Source organism: Apostichopus japonicus, chromosome 13 (genome assembly GCF_037975245.1).
Source record: "Apostichopus japonicus isolate 1M-3 chromosome 13, ASM3797524v1, whole genome shotgun sequence".
NCBI lineage: Eukaryota > Metazoa > Echinodermata > Holothuroidea > Aspidochirotida > Stichopodidae > Apostichopus > Apostichopus japonicus.
In genome coordinates, this window is record NC_092573.1 from 26,151,287 (window position 1) to 26,158,715 (window position 7,429).

Consider the following 7,429-nt stretch of genomic DNA (forward strand, 5'->3'; position numbering starts at 1 on the left):
GGCGATGCTTATGGAACGCCAAAAGGGAAATCGGTGGCGCTATACTACCCTAAACAGCAGAGCCTTATATGGCTCTACAAAACAGCAGAGCCTACGGCTCTGCTAAACAGAGGTCGCTACTCTGTAAATACGACATGTTTCCAAAACAGACCGCAGTAAAGGATAATGCCATTAACATCTTCAGGTTATTCCTATGAGGATATATGCTCTCAGTTTGACCGAATTATACAGATACATGAACTAAACGTTTAAAATTTAGCAGCACTGATATAGCACTGCTCTATTTTCTGATGGGTAATTAATTATCTTTGCTAAGTGTTTGTTCAAGTGTTGCCATAATGTAGTAGACTATAATGATAATTAATCTGCATTACGGCCATTAGCGTATATGTGGTTTATTTTCTCGCCAAAAGGGGATAGGTGGCGCTATACTACCCTAAACAGGTCGCTACTCTGTAAATACGACATGCTTCCAAAACAGACCGCAGTAAAGGATAATGCCATTAACATCTTCAGGTTATTATAATATTATAATATATATAATCCTATTATTATTATAATAGGATTATAGATGTTGAGGAAGGTCTGTAGGATAAGAGGATGATCAATGAAATGAGGATTATAGATGTTGAGGAAGGTCTGTAGGATAAGAGGATGATCAATGAAATGAGGATTATAGATGATGAGTAAGGTCTGTAGGATAAGAGGATGATCAATGAAATGAGGATTAAAGATGTTGAGGAAGGTCTGTAGGATAAGAGGATAATCAATGGAATGAGGATTATAGATGTTGAGGAAGGTCTGTAGGACAAGAGGATGATCAATGAAATGAGGATTGAAGATGTGGAGGAAGGCCTGTAGGATAAGAGGATGATCAATGAAATGAGGATTATAGATGTTGAGGAAGGTCTGTGAGATATGAGGATGATCAATAAAATGAGGATTATAGATGTTCAGGAAGGTCTGTAGGATAAGAGGATGATCAATGAAATGAGGATTATAGATGTTCAGGAAGGTCTATATATAAGAGGATGATCAATGAAATGAGGATTATAGATGTTGAGGAAGGTCTATATATAAGAGGATGATCAATGAAATGAGGATTATAGACGTTTTGGAAGGTCTGTGAGATAAGAGGATGATCAATAAAATGAGGATTACAGATATTGAGGAAGGTCCGTACGATAATAGGATGATCAATAAAATGAGGATTATAGATGTTGAGGAAGGTCTGTAGGATAAGAGGATGATCAATGAAATGAGGATTATAGATGTTGAGGAAGGTCTATATATAAGAGGATGATCAATGAAATGAGGATTATAGATGTTGAGGAAGGTCTATATATAAGATGATGATGAATGAAATGAGGATTATAGATGTTGAGGAAGGTCTGTAGGATAAGAGGATGATCAATGAAATGAGGATTATAGATGTTCAGGAAGGTCTGTAGAATAAGAGGATGATCAATGAAATGAGGATTATAGATGTTGAGGAAGGTCTATATATAAGAGGATGATCAATGAAATGAGGATTATAGATGTTCAGGAAGGTCTATATATAAGAGGATGATCAATAAAATGAGGATTATAGATGTTCAGGAAGGTCTGTAGGATAAGAGGATGATCAATGAAATGAGGATTATAGATGTTCAGGAAGGTCTATATATAAAAGGATGATCAATGAAATGAGGATTATAGATGTTGAGGAAGGTCTATATATAAGAGGATGATCAATGGAATGAGGATTATAGATGTTCAGGAAGGTCTGCAGGATAAGAGGATGATCAATGAAATGAGGATTATAGATGTTGAGAAAGGTCTGTAGGATAAGAGGATGATCAATGAAATGAGGATTAAAGATGTCGAGGAAGGTCTGTATATAAGAGGATGATCAATGAAATGAGGATTATAGATGTTGAGGAAGGTCTATATATAAGAGGATGATCAATGGAATGAGGATTATAGATGTTGAGGAAGGTCTGCAGGATAAGAGGATAATCAATGGAATGAGGATTATAGATGTTCAGGAAGGTCTGCAGGATAAGAGGATGATCAATGAAATGAGGATTATAGACGTTTTGGAAGGTCTGTGAGATAAGAGGATGATCAATAAAATGAGGATTATAGATGTTGAGGAAGGTCTATATATAAGAGGATGATCAATGAAATGAGGATTATAGATGTTCAGGAAGGTCTGTAGGATAAGAGGATAATCAATTAAATGAGGATTATAGATGTTGAGGAAGGTCTGTAGAATAAGAGGATGATCAATGAAATGAGGATTATAGATGTTCAGGAAGGTCTATATATAAGAGGATGATCAATGAAATGAGGATTATAGATGTTCAGGAAGGTCTATATATAAGAGGATGATCAATGGAATGAGGATTATAGATGTTGAGGAAGGTCTGTAGGATAAGAGGATGATCAATGATATGAGGATTATAGATGTTGAGAAAGGTCTGTGGGATAAGAGGATGATCAATGAAATGAAGATTATAGACGTTTTGGAAGGTCTGTGAGATAAGAGGATGATCAATAAAATGAGGATTATAGATGTTGAGGAAGGTCTATATATAAGAGGATGATCAATGAAATGAGGATTATAGATGTTCAGGAAGGTCTGTAGGATAAGAGGATAATCAATGAAATGAGGATTATAGATGTTGAGGAAGGTCTGTAGAATAAGAGGATGATCAATGAAATGAGGATTATAGATGTTCAGGAAGGTCTATATATAAGAGGATGATCAATGAAATGAGGATTATAGATGTTCAGGAAGGTCTATATATAAGAGGATGATCAATGGAATGAGGATTATAGATGTTGAGGAAGGTCTGTAGGATAAGAGGATGATCAATGATATGAGGATTATAGATGTTGAGAAAGGTCTGTGGGATAAGAGGATGATCAATGAAATGAAGATTATAGATGTTGAGGAAGGTCTGTAGGATAAGAGGATGGCTTCCTACAGACCTTCCTCGTCTATAATCCTCATTTCATTGATTATACTACAGACCCTACAGTCCTACATGCAATGAGCAGAATATAAGCAGCCAAACAAAAACGTCAACAATGGTCTCTCTTTCGTTACAATGGTTCGTTCAGCTGAAAAATGAGGAAAACTTTCACAACTAAATTCTGATTTCCTTCTCTCCCAAGGTGAGATTTTCAACATTTACGAACGACGCTGGTGGTTAAACCAGCCTTTTAGATTGCTGGAAGCTATCAAACAACATTTACCTGTTAAGCAATCAACCATCACTGTGAAATAGTTTAACACTTCATCTTCTTAAATTGTGACAAATTGCTCGCTGCATGGAAAAATTCCATCGATCGGAATTTGAGCAGTTATTTTGGATATAATGCGTATAAAGCGTTTATCAAGTCCGCCACGCGTAAATCAAGGATATTGTTCACAATAGTTAGGCGTTAATCTAGTTCTACATAGTGTTAATCTAATGTTATACAAACAAAGGGGAATCGGTCTCCATAAAAACCTTACCCCTAAAACACTGATCCATCCTACCGACTGTAACCACGACTTTCCTTAATATTCGGTCCGTATCCCGTAACGTTAACAATTCCAGAACGTTTACTTATCAAATCGACCAAACCCATAGAATTATCCCAGTCCGTTATATTGAAGAATAATATTTGATCAATGTTGGTCGAAATAACCAGCAAGGTTGGGCGACATTACCATGCTGGTTGGGCGAAATGACCAACAAGGTTGGGCGAAATGGTAAAGTTGGTCGAAATGGCAGTTGGGCGAAATAGTTGTTGGGCGAAGTGTCCATGTTCCTTTAAAATCAGATCAGTTTAAGTATTCATTTTATTGTAACCTTGTCATGGCCATAGACAATAAGTTGAGGTTTAAAAGTTTAAGTTCTAAATGTTCAGTGCATTGTACAGTGGACACTGCAACCTATATTATTGTTTCATATTGTCTATATCGCCTGTGCTGAATCTTGATGTACAGTGTTCAGTACCACATTAACCAGACTAGTATGTTATGTAACTGCAAGAATGAATATTTAGGAGTGTGGTCAAGTTGACATATTTGTAATGTAGATCCTTTTTATTGTTTTGTGCCATTGATAGCCTTGTTACAGCCCCATTTCCCACAATTAGAGGATTGAAAATATAAGTAGTTCATGGTACATTTCTTTGTGTTTTGTGTCTTTCATTGTAAACCTGTGAAGAACTAACTCAGCAGTTGTTTTGAATATCAGCATTGAACCATTCGGACATGGAGAGAATTTTATCCTGTCTTGAGACTTAGGCCCACTTGATACACATATTGCTGTCCCATTGTCCTAATTACCTTGACCGAAGGTAAGGAGGGTTACATATACAACTAATTGACCCTTACCCCCTCCTTAATTCTTTAATTGTGAAAGGTACATGATTCTTTCTGTATGGAAGATTCCATCTACGTTATGTGGGCCTTTTGTTTGAGTGCAAGAACCCTATTGTTTTTGGTGAAGGTGTGTATTGCCACGTACAGTAGACTGATATATCTGTATCATGTCAAAATGTAATTGTACATCAACAAAGTGGTCTATAGTGCAAATGAAGCCATCGAAACCTCAATGCGTTCGCATTCTGGTTAATATTGTATCACGAGTGTTATATACAACTAAGTGAACCCCCTCCCCTTCCCACCTGTTTTATACTAAAAAGTACATGATGCTTTCTGTAGGAAGATTCCATCTACGTTATGTAGGCCTTTTGCTGTACGATTTATCAAACCAAATTCATCATTGGTCAGAGAAAGTGCTTGTCCATTAACGTGAATGTGTTTTTATTTTCCGTGAAGCTGTTATCTGTCAAGCAGACCTAAATTCTAGCTGTGCATCTCTTGTTTGTCTGGAAATCAATACTGGAATAAACTTGAAGAGGTGTGCATATGTTCAAAATGTTCTTTGTTTCCTCAGTTACTATGCTTAGACAGTGTGTTTGGTCATGTTTACCCATCACCGCTCATCATAATGCATATCATTCGTAACACTGTAACTTATTGCGTCACGTAGGGAAAATCCGTATTCTATTTTTAACGTATACTATTTTGGACCCAACTACAACGAACAATACTGATTGTGGACATGTGTAGCCAGTGCGATGAAGGCATACATATAGTATAAAAGTTCTAATAAACACATGCACCGTCCATGATTTTTGTCTATCGAATTTAAGATTAGCTGGAATTCTCACAGTGGAAAATGTACCAGCCATGAAGGGTGATGTGACCTGCTCCAAAGTGCTACTAACATATTATTTAACCCTTTGTCAATTCAAAGACATAACAGAACATCACTTTAACCGATGTTTACGGTGAATTTTAGAATATTAGGTTCGTATGATAACGTTGTTCAGATCTACTATTCGTCTCATAGAACGCTTGATCTGAATGGACCCTGGCTACATTCGAACATCTACTGTCAGAGTCTCAGTCCTATCATATCATATACGCGCTTGTTTACGTGAAATAAAGGGAAATGAGACTTGTGCTGCTGAATTTGTTGAGGAACTATGTACATTTGTGTACAGTTTTGATAAGATGCGCGCGTATGGAAAGCCATTTTAACATTTAATCGGGTATTTGAGATATCTTAAATTGTTTCTTATTTAAGATATCTAAAATTCTATTTCAGATATCTAAAATTCTATTTCAGATATCTAAAATTAAACTCGATATATCTTTAATTTAATTCGAGAGATCTGAAATTTTATTTCAGATATCTGGAATTGAATTCGAGATATCTAAAATAGATTTCGAGATATCTGCAATTCTACTTCAGATATCTGATATTGAATTCAAGATATCTGAAATTCTATTTCAGATATCTGAAATAGAATTGCAGATATCTTGAATTCAATTTCAGATATCTCGAATTCAATTTCAGATTTCTCGATTTCAATTTCAGATATCTGAAAATCTCTGGTATTTCGAGATATCTGAAATTGTTTAAGATATCTGCAATTATTTGTAGCCAGCTTAAATAAATTGGAGATATCTGTAATTTAATTTGAGATATCTGAAATTATTTCGAGATATCTGAAATTCCTTATTAAATGTTAAAACGGCTTTCCATACGCGCGATCCGGCTTTAGTTTGACTGTTTAAAAGGAGATACTCCAAATGGCAATATTTTCGTGATTTTCTTTCATGAATGCAAAGAAAAGGAGTTGTTCGCAGAGTTAGGAAGTTTGGCAGGCGAGGTCGAAGTGAAAATAAAAAAGTGATGTTTCACCGAAGGTCCGCCCATCAAGAAAATATCCAATAGAACAAAGAGCAGCCCTGAAGAACGTACTAAACAAAACGGAAGATGTAATTGTCAAACAAACAGAACCAAGTGAATGGGTTAATAGTCTAGTGACAGCCATCAGACACAATGGAGAGTTGCGATTATGCAAAGATCCTCGTGACTTGAATAAGATACTACAGAGGGAGCATTATTAAATTAATACCATTGAGGTTTTTAAGTTTTTCATAGTGTTAGATGCCTCATCCGGTTATTGGCAATTTAGGCCAGACGAACTTAGTTCCAAATTATGCACTTTTAATATTCCTTGTGGGAGGTATCGGTTTCAAAGGCTTATCCCAAATCACTTTGAAGGTGGGGAATGGGGTTCGTCTTGCCATGAATGACATACTTATCTATTGTTGAAATAACCACAAACTTTAACTCGTCGCAAAAGTGTTTTAGACATCCTAAAACAGCAAAATGTCAAACTGAAGGAGAGTAAGTGTAAATTCAAAACCACAGAAGTTGCTTACCTAAGTCATACCTTACCTGAGGATGGTCTCACATATAATCCAGCAAAAGTAAAGGCTATACTCGAGATGGCATGTCCCGAAAAATTCGGTAGGCCGACGTAGTAAAGTAAAGTACTGGCCATGAAAGGTTGTCTGTATTCAACTGTATGTATCACATATTGCTATGTTAACAATTTGTAAGTGTCTGTACTCTGTTAACAAATGGTCCGTATGAGCTGTTCTTACTGTACCTATAAGGTTCCCCATGTGTGACAATGGCAATGAATCGTAGAATTTGACAAATGTAAATTGAAAACTGAACTACAATTAGCTGTACTTTCTTTGTACATGTGTCAATTCATATTTTACTGACGTACATTCAAGAACAAAACAAGCTAATGTACAGTCGGCTAGGCCAGAACTCTTTACTAATAGGCTCCTAAAGCTAACACGTTTTGAATAAAATCAGCAATGATAAAGACCTAGCCTAGTTGAAGAAAAAACATAGACCACTGATTGTGTTGTAGTTTGATATGACAATAAAGTTACCTTCCAACTTAGCTATAAAGGTTCTTTAATAAGGGACAGGAGATTGAGATGCACGGTGTTTTAACTAGACCTATATAGCTGCCTGGTTGATCTACAGTATTGTAGAGATGCACGGTG